Below are 15,406 nucleotides of genomic sequence, written 5' to 3' on the forward strand. Positions count from 1 at the left end.
AAGCCTAATAAAAGAGCTAAGTCAGGACATGAATAGGTTGGGAAATAGCTAAGAACTGGATCATGTGGAAGAAGAGACAGTGTTGAGATCAGGCCCACATTAGTCTTTCAAATTTTAGGAAAGGGTCAAACCAGGGCACCAAATATGATGAAAGTCCAAGAGTAAAGACTAGAGGCTAAGGATATGTAAATGTCAAGAAGTCAAGGAATTGAATTTTACTATGAATATCATACTGTTTTAGAACAGTTCATTTGCAGCTACATTTATTCCCTCTTACTCCATATGTGGCAGACTTAATAATTCTTAAGGAAGCACATTCAATTCAGATCTGATAAGCATGGTCTACAAAATATGGTTATTTTAAAAAATGACAAAACAAAATTTTCTACAGATAGACTGTAATCCTTAGAAAAATCTCCCTCCCTGGATGCAACACATAAAATCTCAGTTTTCTAGGTTGACCAGAATGATTTTCAAATTTATTCAAATCAGCGATTTTCAAACTTTTTCATCTCATGGCACACATAAACTAATAACTAAACTTCTGTGGCACCTAAAAAAAAATATTTTTTGCTGATATGACAAAAAATAGGTATAGGTTTGATTCATTCACGCCAGATGGCTATTGTCATATTTTTAATGTGACAATCTAAGGGAAAAGACATCAGTGACCCTGAGTAAACAGTCAGGTATTACATGTTGTAAAAACTCTTGCGGGATACCAGTGTGCCGCGGTGCACTGGTTGAAAATCAGTGACCTAAATTATAACCTACTTTAGTATATTATTGAATGTATTCTTAAATGGTTTGCTTTAGTAGAGTACAAAATGCTAATGAGTCAGCAGATGGATACTGCAGAGGTTTCCAGATCTTGATGCAATCTAAAATAAATAAAACTTTCTTAGTCTGGGTGGGATTTGGCAGTTTTAAACAATTCTCTACTAAAAAACATTTCTAAGAAATGTATTAGTTGAGAGATGTCTTTATCCTCTGCTATCTCACCCCACAAAGCCATTCTAGTAGCGCATTTGTTTTAAGTGGGAAAAATGAAAATGTCCACAAAAGCAGTTTGAGCAAGCTATAACTTGATTTAAATATTTTGCATTCGTCATCTGTACTTTCCCTCTGGGATCTTCCAGCCTTCCTTCGCAGCAAAGTTTCCATTTTAGTTCTGACTTTTGAGCTTAATTTTCAATTCCTTGTAAGTTCCCAGGATGATTCTTGATGTTCCTTGATCAGTGCCAAAGCACAAATCTCATCTCTTGCAATAAACATTTTGAAAGAATAAAACCTACAAAGTTTGTTTGAATGGAATGAACTTTCTTCATATTAGAAAACTAAACCATTAATTATTGAACCATACTTTATTTTGTTTGAAATTTGATATTATAATATCTCTCATTTAGGTACTCCATTATAAACTGCAAAGAAACAGTTAACTATTTGTGCTGCATCAGAATGAAAAATTTTATTTATTCTTTTGACTTTTCAAACACATGTTAGTTTGTTATTTTAATAAAATGCACTAACAGATGTTAGACAGAATGTGGCCACATCTGGGACATATAAAAATACCATTCCAAGTCACCCTGGGAGGGAAATAACAATATTGTTTAGTTCTCCTTAAAAGTCTCACTAGCCCATCTTAGTTCATCTGTTTTACCCCTTTAAGTTGGATAGTTAAGAGTAGCACCAATTATTTGGATTGCCTTGGGAATATAAAAAGGAACAATGAACTAAAGCACAAAGGAAGCATCACAAAAAAATACAAAAAAAAATCACTAAAGCTTGCGGCTAGAGCTAAAATTTTTTTTAGCTGAAGAGGTTGTAAATCTTGAGTTGCCTGTTTCCTGAAGCCACTTTGAATTATGCCTTCTTAGGCCTTTTTACAACATCCCTACTTCACTTGACCCTTTCAAGGATAGCATAACATAGCTTTAAGATGCTAAATAAAGATTTTGGTAGAAGATATATTCTGACTATAGTATATATTTTTATATATGTATATATTATATGTATATATATATGTGTGTGTAGATATTAAATCCCAAGCTATTCCAGTCTTCTAACTTGCCTTTTAGTTTTTATTTTATTTTCTTAAAACAAGCTTTCTACAAAAAGACAAAACAAAACCCACTGGTTTGCTGTCAATGGATCAGGTTCATATACTGTTATATTTAGCCTTATCACTTGCTTCTTTTCTTTTCTTAATTTTAAGTGAGAGGAAGGGAGATAGACTCCTACATGTGCCCTGACCGGGATCCAACTGGCAACTTCCATCTAGGGCTGATGCTCTTCCCATCTGGGGTTCACGTTTGTAACCAAACTATTTTGAGCCATCCTCAGTGCCCTGGGCTGATGCACTTGAATGAATGGAGCCATGGCTGCAGGAGGAGAGGAGAGAGAAAGAAAGAGAGAGAAGGGGGGGGGGGGAGAAGCAAATGGTTGCTTTTCCTGTGTGCTCTGACCAGGAATCAAACCCGGGACTTTCACAGGCCAGGTCGGCACTCTATAACTGAGCCAACTGCCCAAGGTCTCTAGCTTCTTGAAAACAGACTATACTAAGGACTAGAATAATAACCATGCCAAGAGGAAGCTCTGGAGATACTTGTTTCATATATTGCTTCCCAATTAGAAAGAAGAGCAATGCTGGAATTGTGTATGCAACACGGAGCTGGAAGGCACATATGGCTTAATTGTAAGTATCTTGGACCTAGGTTTGAGCCTCAGCTGTGCCACTTTGAGCTCGATATGACAGAAGTCACATTTCCCTTGTCTAGAAAGTAGGGCTAATATCTTGGGAGATTGTTGTTGTGAAGATTTAGTGAAATAATGGATATAAAAGTGGTCTATAAGCTAGGATATATACATAACTTACCTATTAGTGCCCTGAAGTTTTCATCTCAGATGAGCAGATAATGATTAGATATTTGGAGCACAGCTGGAAAGAAATCCATGCAGTAGATATAGAATAGGCAGATGTAAATTTCCATCTAAGACACACTGCCTAAATAGAGAAAGCCTCTGGAGGGACTAAAGGCAACCTCGATAGAAATTTCTACTCTTCGGTTTTAACAGCGAGGCAAAACAAGCTCATTCTATTTCATATACACATTGGGATCAAAGATTACCAGTCTTATATTCTCTTAACACCTATTCCTTCAGCATCTATTATATGTGCCAAAATTGTGCTAGTCTCTTGGTATACACCTATGAACAAGATTTCTGCTCTCAAGAAACTTACGTCCCAATTATGTAAGGTACACTAGTATCTTTCTTCCAAGCACTTGGTATAATGTAGGCACATAATAGATGCTCAATAAAAGTTGATTGAGCTGAACTAATCTTTCTAATTTTATAGCATTAGACATAGCAGCCAGCCAGTAAAGAGGTCGTTTTTGTGATCAGAAATGCCTACCTAATTCACTGTGTGATTAACAGGGTACTTTTGAAGTTTTGAGGAGAAAAAATATTTTAATAAGAGTTCATCTAGTCATCCATCTTAATATGATACTTATATTACATAGTGTTAATGTAATATTTGCGTACTTAATATATGATTATCACTTCTAATTAGTACATTTAACACAGGGCAGAGTATTAATAGAAAATACTTTTCAAGGTGATAGCCCTTATAGCAAGTCCATTTAACGGGGGGCAGAGTATTAGTAGAAAATGTTTTTCAGAGTGGTACTTCTTATGTCAAGTCCAAAAATTAGTAAAAAGAAAATAGGTTGAATATGTCAAAGCACTACTGATAGAATGACTATGGACTTGACTTTGATTTACTATACAATTAAAACAAAGGAGAAGAAAATGGAAAATACACCTTATTTACACAATAGTCAACTCTTAATAAGTACAGAGAATTTATTTTTGAAAGCATAACTTTCTGAAAGCCACTCAAGAGATCCAGTGTTATGAAACAAAATTTCTTGGAGTTTTTTCATAATACCTAATAGCTGTAGAAGGGTGGTGTGTGGGTGGTGGACATTAGTATTGCTCACCATATCCCCACTTCTCCTAAACTTGGTTCAAGGACTCACTCCCCTTGCAGATGGAGGAAGCTATGTAACTATGTCCTTTTGGCCAATGAAATGTGATCAGTGATATTTCCTTTCCAGGCTAAGGCTGTGAAAAGTTCATGGGGACTCGTTAGTCACTTTCTTCCTCTTCCACAGACACTCAGTTGTTGTGTTCTAGGTGATACAGTTTCAAGATGACGGACCCTCTGTGAGTCCAGAGTTAGTCTGATCCACATGCAGCATGAAATAGGAACAGGTACTAAACTTCTGTTGTTACTTTTTTTTTTTTACTGGTTGTTTTTTTATTTTATTTTATTTTATTTTATTTTATTTTATTTATTCATTTTAGAAAGGAGAGGGAGAGACAGAGGGAGAGAGAGAGAGGAGAGACAGAGAGAGAGAAGGGGGGGAGGAGCTGGAAGCATCAACTCCCATATGTGCCTTGACCAGGCAAGCCCAGGGTTTCGAACCAGCGACCTCAGCATTTCCAGGTCGACGCTTTATCCACTGCGCCACCACAGGTCAGGCTGTTACTTTTTTTTTTAAGTGAGAGGAGGGGAGATAGGGACAGACACCTGCATGCACGCATCGGGATGGGGATCTACCCTGCAATCCCCATTTTGGGTGGATGTTCTAATCCAGTGGTCCCCAACCCCAGGGCCGTGGACCAGTACCGGTCCGTGGGCCGTTTGGTACTGGTTCGCAAAGAAAGAATAAATAACTTACATTATTTCCATTTTATTTATATTTAATTCTGAACGATGTTTTATTTTTTAAAAATGACCAGATTCCCTCTGTTACATCCGTCTAAGACTCACTCTTGACGTTTGTCTCGGTCACGTGATACATTTATCCGTCCCACCCTAAAGGCCAGTCCGTGAAAATATTTTCTGACATTAAACCGGTCTGTGGCCCAAAAAAGGTTGGGGACCACTGCTCTAATCAACCGAGGTATTCTCAGCCCCTGGTGCCTGATGCTGGAACCAGTCGAGCCACTGGTTGCAGGAGGGAAAGTGGGAGAGAAGGGGGAGAAGGAGGTGGGGGGTAGAAGCAGATGGTCACTTTTCCTGTGTGCCCTCACTGGGAATTGAGCCCTGGGCGTCCATACGCCTGGCCAACGTTCTATCCACTGAGCCAGCCAGCTGGGGCCAACTTCTGTTGTGTTAAGGCAAGGAGATTTTGGAGATATTTGTTACTATACCATAATATAACCTTTCCTGATAAATATAGTCAGAGAAGGCCCATAATACACTCATAGTGCCAAGTTTTTGAGTAAAAGATAAAATAGATGAGTTCCATTAATTTGTAAGCAGTTTCTTCCATATTAAGAATGCTAGCCTGAAGTCTAGCTTTTTAATCACATTTAATCCAGATATCCCATAACTTTTTCATTTTCCCACTAATTCTCCTGTGAATCTTTTTTTAAGTACTATAATTTTCATCCATAAAGTTCCTGTGCTCTCTACAAATGATCACTTTTCTTAACATCAATTGAATTTCTTAATCTAACCACACACCATTATTTTCATAAACATTTTAAGTAGAGCAAAAGGTACTAAATTATGAACATCTGTAATTGAACTACGCATGCAGTCATTGTAAATAAAGATGGGAAAGGCTTCTGCGATTGCACTATCGCTTCAAAATGGATACTTACCAGAAGGAATAATTAGAATCATTACTGATTATTTTGATCTTTTTTTTCATATTGGAAGAAGGGCTTGACCATGAAGGTCTTGTTGAATCTGAGTATTAGAATTTCTTATTTAAAGCTATAGACGTAGGTGAAAGTTTTTAAGTCACTGAAAAATAATGATGCTTTCTTTGCTCTTGTTTACTTTAATGGATTGACAGGTAAAAGATGTCATGCATTGTCTTTAATATTTTTTTAAATTTTTAATTAATTTTAATGGGGTGTTGTCTTTAATATTTTAAATACTTAAATCCTGGCTCCTCAGGAAATAGTCTTCGAACATACAAGCTGGAATCGATCCTTTTCATTTATAAAATCCTAAATTCATACCACTTATTTGTCATTGCTTGTAGAGAGCTGTACAGAGTTCAAAAGCTGGAAAGGACCTAAGAATCATTCAACACAATCCTCTCATTTTGCAAATAAGAAAAATAAACCCAGAGAAGTTGTGTAATTTATGTAAATCACAGAGTTAGAGACACATTGGAGGTTATACACCTAGCTTGCTCAGTTCCCAAGTGAAGCCCGCCGCAAGTGCTCCAGTATTATTGGTTATTTTTTCAAGAGCAAAGAGTACATCTTGAGGTCAGAGAACTCTCACTTCTTTGTTATTTTTTCATTTATAGCTTCATTTTTATACGTTATATATATATTTTTGTAGACTAATTGGTTGTTTTAGGTAACGAGTACATGTATTTAATCTTATATTCCCAGATTCAGAAAGTAATAGTGGAAGGGGCAACGGGGGTAGGAATGAAAGAGCAGCCAAGCAAATAAGAGCTGCTGAGAATAATCAGAACTCTTACAGACGTCCAACAAGATACTTCGGAAACTGAAGGTCATTTTCCCTGGACTAATCGGATCTGGTGGGTTCGGGGTGGAAAGCGTGTCTGTCTTTGTTGACGGGGGGTGGCAGGGTGCGAAGTTCAGGTGAAGTTCTGGAGGTGAATGCCCACGGAGGATTTCTACCCGGCGGGCCGGGTGTCGGAGCTGGGGGCAGTCGCGGAGAGCCGCGCTCGGAGCGCAGAGCCCGCAACCGGCCGGGGAGGAGAACGGCGAGGCCGAGGCCGGGGCTCCGGGCTCCGGGCTCCGGGCGACAGCCGGACCAGAACGAGGTGGCGCCGTCGTCATCGGGCGGTGCCGGGGGCTGCGCGAGCCCCGCGGAGGGGGCGGGGCGGAGCGGCCGGGCCGGGCGGGGCGGGGCGGGGCGGGCGGCGCGGCGTCCTGTCCAGCACGCGGCGGCGCTCCCGCGCCGAGCACGTCCCCGTCGGCGTCCCGGTCCCGCGCCCCCGCCCCCTCGCTCGCTCCCTGCTTCCCGCCCTCCCCGCCGCGCTGGCCGAGCCGGCTCCTCTCCGTCTCCCTTGAATACTGAGCGACTCCTGTTGTGTTTCCCGAGCTCCATTGCGGAAGCCGAGGCTCGCCATATTGTGCGGCGGCGCCGGCGGCCGCGGCGGCTGGTCCCCGGGTCTCGCTCCGGCCGCGGTCAGCGGAGTCCGGGCAGGGGTAGGAGCCGGTGAGTGGGGCGTGCGGGGACCAGGGCCGCGGGAGGGCGGCCGGGCCCAGAGGCGCCGGGCCGGGCTGCGGGCGGCCGACGGCGGTCGGGGCCGGGGCCGGGGGTGTGTGTCCGCGGGGGTGTGCGGGGAGATGGCGTCGTCTCCCCCGGCGGCTCTCGGGGCGGGGAAGGCGGCCTCTCATTGTTCCCGTTTCTCCGAGGGTCTTGGCGGAGGTGGTGAGTCCTGATTTGGGGGGGGGGTAATCCCGTGGGCGAAGCCCGGGGATCCTTTGGCTGCAGACCCCCGCATGCCGGCCCCTCCTTCCCGATCGGGGCCCCAGCCTCTTCGCGGCTCCTTTTCGGAGGCGAAAGGCGTGGAATGCGGGTTTTTCCCCCCGGGTTTCCCCCTCGCAGCCGGGAGCGTGTGTTTAAACCGTGGGGGTGGGGTGGCGTTGTGTGCCGACGGCCCCTTTCCTCCGGGGCGCCGGAGTCGGGGTTCGCGCGGAGGCGCTCCGCGGCGTCGGGGTTCCCTGCCGGCCGCGGGGAGACCCCTCTCGGCAGAGACATTCCTGGAGTGCCACCCGCCTGCCCCCCCGCCCCCGGAGGATCTGGTGCTGCTTTCTAAGCCGCGAGGTCGCCCCGGAGGATCGTGGGGGAGGGGGTGTCTGGAAGCTGGAAGCTTCGCGATATGAATCCTGTCGTTTCCGCGGAGATCTCCGGTACCCAGCGTCGCCGGGGAGCCCTCGATCTGGTTGTCAGGGTCACTTCTCTCCTGCAGAAGTCGCCTCCCTACCCCCGGAGGTACTGTTGGTAAAAATTGGTCTCCAACTTTGAGGTTCATTCTCAAGATTTGCCCGCTGAGGATGTCATCCTAGTGGCTTATGTTCTGGAAGCCTTTTCGGGTTTCTACTGCGTGACTGTCAGAAGTTTTCCGGCTTGTGTGCCTTTACGTGGGAAAATGGTTTGAAAATGTTAGGTTTCCTTGAGGGGTGTGAAGAAATTAACTGTGAAAAGGATAGGTTTGTATTCGGTTATTTTAGCAATATGTTTTATTTCTTTAAAATATTAAACTGAGACATGCTTTCAGAGAAGCATGTTGAAAACTAATGTATGAGTGACTTGCATTACATGATCTACTTTTGGTAGTTCCAAGATGATGAGCTGAAATACGTAGTGTGATTGGTGATGTACTTTCTCCACTTGCCTTAGGGTATAGTTGTTGAATATTTTAATAACTCAGATCGATGTTAGATTGTGACTCTTAAAAAATGAATATCTGATCCTTAAATGGCAGAACATGACTCTCGGTTATTCCTTTTCCCCCAGAAATTTCTACTTGCCACAATCAACAGGTATCTTTCGAAATGTTGATTGTACCTTGGATGTACTTTTTAGTAAAATAATGGATAATTACATATAAGACTCCATTTTCCAGGGATAGCAGAGCAAATATGGCCTCTTCTAGAGATTTGAGTAAATTGCCTTTCAGGTACCCTTCTGGAGTCCACATTTGAGGTTAATTCTAATAGGTGTGGGAGTAAAATGGAGAATTTATGAGAAAAACAGCCTGAGTAGGCTAGTCCCTTTAAATATTTGAAAAATACGTTGATGGTCCTTAAATGTGCTGCCTAGAAAAATTTCAAATTAGAACCACTACCATAATCCAGACAGTACAGACATTGAGAATTTGAAGTTTTTCTCTGCCTATGAGGAGCACTCAGACTGTTAGCTTTCAGGTTTGTATGGATAGAAGTGTAGAGAGCAGGTCAGCAAAGATCTTCGGATGTCAGGTCTATCTCTTTAATCTGATTTATTCATGATTTGTGTTTATATTATGCCATCATTGGAGTAAAGGTGATGTATGTCTAATGAATAATATATAACCAGATGTTTCGGTGACAGTTTCATTTCTATACATTAGAAAAGAAGCATAATTCCTTCCATCCAAGAGAAGTGAGTTAACATTAAAAAGTACTTTATTAAAATTATGACAGCATTTCTAGTATGGCTTAAAGCACCTCATAATTTTGTAGCGGCTTTTTTATTAAATCTGGAGAAATGATAATGCATCACAATTTACAGTTTTTAAAAAACGGAAAATAACTGTGAGATTATGTATATTATGCAAACATTCAGATCTGTGTACTTGATTTTTAATTTGTATTTATTACACATACTGTAGGAGACATATGTTGTCATCAGACACCAGTTATTTAATTTCCTAATTTTTTTTCATTTCTCTGAAATCTCTGTCTTCGAAGTAACTTATTGAATGTTCAGATTCCCATATAATTTGGGGTTCAGAGATATAGTAACATTTACCCTGTCCATTCCCTGAAGGTCCATATGTCCTATCCCCCACCCGCAATCTTTTCACCTTTTATACCTAATATGTTGCATGGGTCCTCTGGTGTCTTGTAAGGAGTACAGTTTGATTTTACATGGTTATACTTACTGATAATGCAACTCTTGGCACTGAAATAGAAGCTGGTGTTAGTGTGTCTACAGCAGGAGGTAGGTAGGCTGTTACCCAGTTTTATGCTATGTGGAGGAACGCCCGTAGGACCGGCCTTAGACTAAGTTTTAGATTCCTTTTTACTTTTGTCTTACAGAAGTGGACATGTACATGTCTGGGCCTAGTGATAGACCTCTTGTTGGGTGCTCAGCACCCACATACATTATTAAAATTCTTAAAAAGAGTCCTGTTGCTTGAGTTTGCCTTCTCCCACTTGATTTAGAGAAAGGATTAACAATGTTTGCTGCTTCTACGTGTCTCAGTTATCATAATTTAAAAAAATTTGTTAAGGACAATAATGAAAAATTATTTTTGAAATTAACCTCAATAAATTATCTGAAGTCATCTCATTAAGTCTAATGGACCATATGAAAAATATCAAAGCATTTTGGTCATTTGTTTTCAAAAGATATGTTGAATGTGGGCTCTCTTGCAAGAGGGATTTCTTTTTGTTTTTCCTGTAGAGTGGAGTTGTACATTATGAAGAGGTTAAATTCTAAAGTAAATATGTAAAATGAAAATTACAATTTAGTAAAAAATTACACTTGAAAATCTCTTAAGAAGGGAGAACGACATACCTATAAGTTCATCTCAGTTTTAGTGTTAGAACAGATTGCTGTTTCTTCTTTTTCTTTTTTAGTGAGAGAGACAGACAGACAGGGAGAGAGATGAGAAGCATTAACTTATAGTTGCGGCACCTTAGTTGTTCATTGATTGCTTTCTCATATGTGACTTGACTGGTGGGCATCAGCGGAGCCAGTGACCCCTTGCTCAAGCCAGGGACCTTTGACTCAAACCAGTGACCTTGGACTTCAAGCCAGTGATCTTTGGGCTCAAGCCAGCAACCATGCGGTCATGTCTGTGACCCCGCTCTCAAGCCCATGACCCTGCACTCAAGCCGGTGGTGAGTCCGCACTCAAGCTGAATGAGGCCACACTCAAGCTGGCAACCTCAGGGTTTGGAATCTGGGTCCTCAGTGTCCCAGGCCAACACTCTATCCACTGTGCCACCGCCTGGTCAGGCTGCTCTTTCTTTTTGCAATACAGATAAAGTAGTTAGCTTGCATTTAGGGGCCATGTTGAACAGAAAATAAAGTCTTTATAAGAATCACATTCAGAATGGCATAATGCTCACATGTAGGAGAGGCCACTGAGGAGCAGCAGAACCAGCAGTTGTGAGGAAGTCCCTTTGCTGCTCTTCTTTCAAATCTTCATTTGCTACCTCCATTGGCAAAACGTAGCAAGGAGTGCACTGGCCCCGGAGTAGGTAAATAGAGTTGCACAGTCTCAGCTGCAGCACACTAGAGCAGAGGCTAGAATGGTGGTTTTGAAATTGTGAATCAGTGTGTAAATGACTGCACAAATAGCCTAGGTTAAAATACATTAAGTATGAAATCCTCTCCTTTTTTTGCCTGTTCAAAAAAAACATTTATTGATTATCTTCTGTGTGCCAGACCCTATGCTAAGGATTAGGGATAGAAAAATGAATTGAACAGGTTTCTGTCCTTGAGAAATTTACAGTCTGAGTGGAAATGACAGACTACTGTACAGTGTGTTAAATGCAGTAGTGGATAAGTGATATGCTTTGGGAACCCAAAGGACATAGCAGCCTACATGCCTTGTCTGCCTAGCTAAACTTAATGACCACCCTATATTTTGTCTCTTGATCAAATCCGGCTTCATTCTCTCTGATACCCTGTGTTCAGTTCAATGTCTATGAAAGCTATTTCTTTTTTGAAGTTAAATTTAATGGGGTAACATTGATCAAAGTACAGTTTTAGGGAAGGCTATTTCTGAAATGTCTCAATTTTGTTATGTAATCATTTCTTTTTTAAAAATTTATTCATTTTAGAGAGAGAGGCAGAGAGAGAGAGAGAAATCTCAATTTGTTGTTCCACTTAGTTGTGCATTCATTGGTTGCTTCTTGTATGTGTGTGCCATGACTGGGGATTGGACCTGCAACTTTGGTGTATCAGGACGATGCTCTAACCAACTGAGCTACCTGTCTAGGACATAATCATTTATTAGTGAAGCATTTCTCTGTCCTTTATTCATCTGGACACTTTTTCTTCACTTTCAGCGTAGCCAGCTACTGTGCGCATAGAAAGTGTTCAAGGAATACTGTATTTATTTTTGCAATGGATAATGGGAACTAAAATATTCATCATTACCTTTGCTTGCAGATGGTGTTTACTCTTTCCAAGGTCATAAAACATAGTTTGAGTGGAGTGTATTAGGTTTACAGAAGTGAGAATTAAAGAGTAAAATAATTATTTAAACCATATTGTACCACTAGCTGACCTAGAAATAGGACTTTGGATTTCTGATGTGCTATATTTCAGAGCCAGCCTCTTTGGCAGGGGTTTTGTTTGATGGCTGACTAAAACCTTCTCCCTCTTACAGCCTAATGTTCTAAAATCTCAGTTATTTCTGGGGGCAAAGGAAAGACAGAAGTTCCTTATTTTATTTCTTAAAATTAGAAACATCATGCAGTTTCTTTTTACATTGTTTGTTTTAGTTATATACTCTTTATCTCCCTTTTTCTTACTCCTTGTATTGATTGCCACGGCCTCTATTAGCTTTTGTAAATGTGCAAATCTGCAGTACTTCATTTTGCCTTGTTTTTAAAAGTGGTCTGCTTGTTTCCCCTACCATATACACACTATGTTGATTTAATTTAAGATCAGCTGATTTTTCACTTTTAAAAAGATGTATGCTCCCATGCCAGTAATTACATTAAACCCTCACTGTTTATACTATTTACTGTATAGAGTTTTATTCAGTCTGGGATGGTTGTCTTGGAATCCAGCCAAATGTTTTATAGAAGCCTTGACTGTATTACAGAAGAGGTAGTGTTGAGTCTAGTAGGAGGCAGGAGACTTGGTTTCTAGGTCTGGTTCTACTGCTGGCAAGAATGTTAGCTTTTCTGTTTAAAACAAACAAACAAACACCTGGTGGATGAAGCACTCATCGACTTTCTGGCTGAGAGAAACAGCACCCAGCACAGCATCCACATATCAAAGCAGCGTATCTCCAGGAAAAAGGAAAGTGCCTGGATGTAGCTCTGGAGAAAGCCCTGACAGGTCACCTGGAGGAAGTGGCTTTGGCTCTAAAAACTTCAGCCCAGTTGAATGCTGATTGAACTCTGTGCTGCCGCGAAGGGGGGCTGATGAACTCTGTGCTGCCGCGAAGGGTCTTGGAACTGATGAAGACACTAAATGAAATTTTGGCATCAAGAACTAACAGATATTAAGAGTCTGTAGAGAAGAATTGGAGAGATCTGGCTAAAAACATCACCTCAGACACATCTGAAGATTATCAGAAGGCTTTTGCTTTCTTTTGTTAAGGGTCATCGAGCTGAAGATGTTGGCAGAAATGAGGACTTGACTGATTCAGATGCCAGGACATTACATGAAGCAGGAGAAAGGAGAAAAGGGACAGATGTGAATGTGTTTAATATCGTTCCTACCACCAGAAGTTATCCTCATCGCCACAGAGTATTTCATCACGCCAGATAAGGTTAGCATGACATGAACAAAGTTCTGGAGCTGGAGAGGAAGGATGATGTTGAGAAATGCAACTGTAGTGAAGTGTGTTACAGACCAAGCAGTGTTCCTTACTGAGAAGCGTCATCAGGCCATGAAGGGTGCTGGAACGTGGGTCATTAGACAGGATCAGGATTGTAGTTTCCCATTCTGAAATTGACGTGGATGATGTCAAAGAACTCTGCCAAGCTATCCTGGTTGAAACCAAAGGAGATTATGAAAAAGTCCTGTGGCTCTCTGTGGAGGACAGTAAACATTCCCTTGATAATCATCTTAAGCTTTTTGATCTGAAGATTTTTGTAATCATATCTTTTCTTTCCATATTATAGACTTAAGTAGGAAGGTTTCTTTAGCAGGGTTAGTCTAACTGCTTTCTGAAAACTCTGGCCTGTAAGTAAACCATTTTTATATCACAACTCTGTATAACAGAGATGTTTTCTTAAAAAAATATGTTTACCCCAAACTATAAAACTTCATAAACAGATAGTTCTAGTAACATTACCTGACAAAGATGTTTCTGTAACAGAAAACAAAATGAGTTTACAGCCTGATCAGGCAGTGGCGCAGTGGATAGAGTGTGAGCCTGGGATGCTGAAGACCCAGATTCGAACCCCAAGGTTACTGGCTTGAGCACAGGGTCACTGGTTTGAGTGTGGGATCATAGACATGACCCCATGGTTGCTGGCTTGAGCCCAGAGGTCACTGGCTTGAAGCCCAAGGTTGCTGGCTTGAGCCCAGAATCACTGACTCAGATGGTTTGAAAATTGTCTATTCAGATCTTCTGCCCATTTTTAAATCAGATTTTTTTTTGCTATTGAATTGTATGAGTCCTTTACATATTTTGGATATTAGCCCCTTATCATATATATGATTTGCAGTTTTCTCTATTCAGTAGGCTGCCTTTTAATTTTGTTGATAGTTTCCTTTCCTGTGCAAAAGCTTTTTATTATTAAACTAAAATACTTCTATTTTTTTCTTTTGCTATATATATATTTACATATTTATATATTTTTAAAATATTTATATTAGTTGCTAGTATTGCTAACAATGTTCATTAGGGTAGATCTTATTAGCAAGTAATGTACATACTTAAAAATATATGAATCACCTAAAATATGCTCATTTTATAAATGAAGAGGTTTAGATTTATACATTGACTCCAAATCATGTTGATTTTCAGCATATAGATGAACCTAAAGTTCATGAACCTACTTTCATGAACCTAAAGTTTATGCTCATCTTTATCAGAGCTGTAAGACTTCTTTCTGCCCTTGAAGTTGTTGGTTTCTTTTTCATGCTTCTTCTAAGACCCTGGCCTTTGAAACTGCAGGAGCTGCTTTTCCAGTTGTAAACTTTTGATCTGAGCTGCAGAAACCAGGAGACAAGAAGAGCCTGAAGAGAAAAAAGATTTAATCAGTTTACCTTTTGGAATTGTTTCAAGAATCCAAAATGAAAATGAGTTCTCTTGAGTGCTGCTATCCCCCATAATTGTTGTTTTTCTTTTTTTTGCAAGGGAAAATTGTACCCCATGTGACAGAGGGACTAGAAACACATTCTTAACTCCTCTACTGTTTTCTTTTATTGAATTTTTTTGGATGATACTGGTTAACAAAATCATGCACAATTCAACAGTACAGTCTAGTCACTGTATTGTGTGTTCACCATCCTAAGTCAAGTCTCCATCCTTCACTCCTCTGTTCTTATCTGTTGTCTTAAAAATTTTGTAAAATCTGTGCTTATTGTAAAATGGTAAATAATAATGAGAGTTGAAAAATGGAGGGGACCTTGCCTCCCTACAAACTGCAAACATTTGTTACCTTTTAGAACATAGCTTTTACATAGCTGTAATTTTAGAATAAATGTACATTAGTGACTTCTCTCATCACTTTACCTCACGTGTCATTGGATAGGATATTATTAATACTTATTACTTTTAATGGTTGAAGAAATTTCCTGTTGATGTTGCAGCAAATGTCTCCATGCCGATGGCATTATTGTAGTAATAATAATAATAGTGTGTTTGGTGTAGTGGTTAAGGGCATGGCCTCCTCCTTAGCCAAACAGACCTGTGTTTGAGTTTTGCCTCTGACCCTTACTGTGAGACCTTGAAGCAAGTTGCTTGTTTGTTTACTTATAT

General features: G+C 40.6%; 1 protein-coding gene and 1 pseudogene across 3 annotated transcripts in view; both read left to right on the forward strand.

The window, feature by feature from the left end:
- Positions 1–6,972: 6,972 nt before the first annotated feature.
- Positions 6,973–15,406, forward strand: part of RNF2 (ring finger protein 2) — a 52,757-nt gene continuing 44,323 nt past the window's right edge. The window contains exon 1 of one of the 3 annotated variants that reach the window (XM_066261346.1): positions 6,973–7,231. The gene's annotated coding sequence lies outside the window, so the exon portion shown is untranslated. The remainder of the gene's footprint in view (positions 7,232–15,406) is intronic. The other 2 variants (XM_066261345.1, XM_066261344.1) reach the window with 2 other exon arrangements.
- Positions 9,652–13,522, forward strand: LOC136322535 (annexin A1 pseudogene; annotated as a pseudogene).

The sequence above is a fragment of the Saccopteryx bilineata genome, chromosome 2 (genome assembly GCF_036850765.1).
Source record: "Saccopteryx bilineata isolate mSacBil1 chromosome 2, mSacBil1_pri_phased_curated, whole genome shotgun sequence".
In the NCBI taxonomy this organism is placed as follows: domain Eukaryota; kingdom Metazoa; phylum Chordata; class Mammalia; order Chiroptera; family Emballonuridae; genus Saccopteryx; species Saccopteryx bilineata.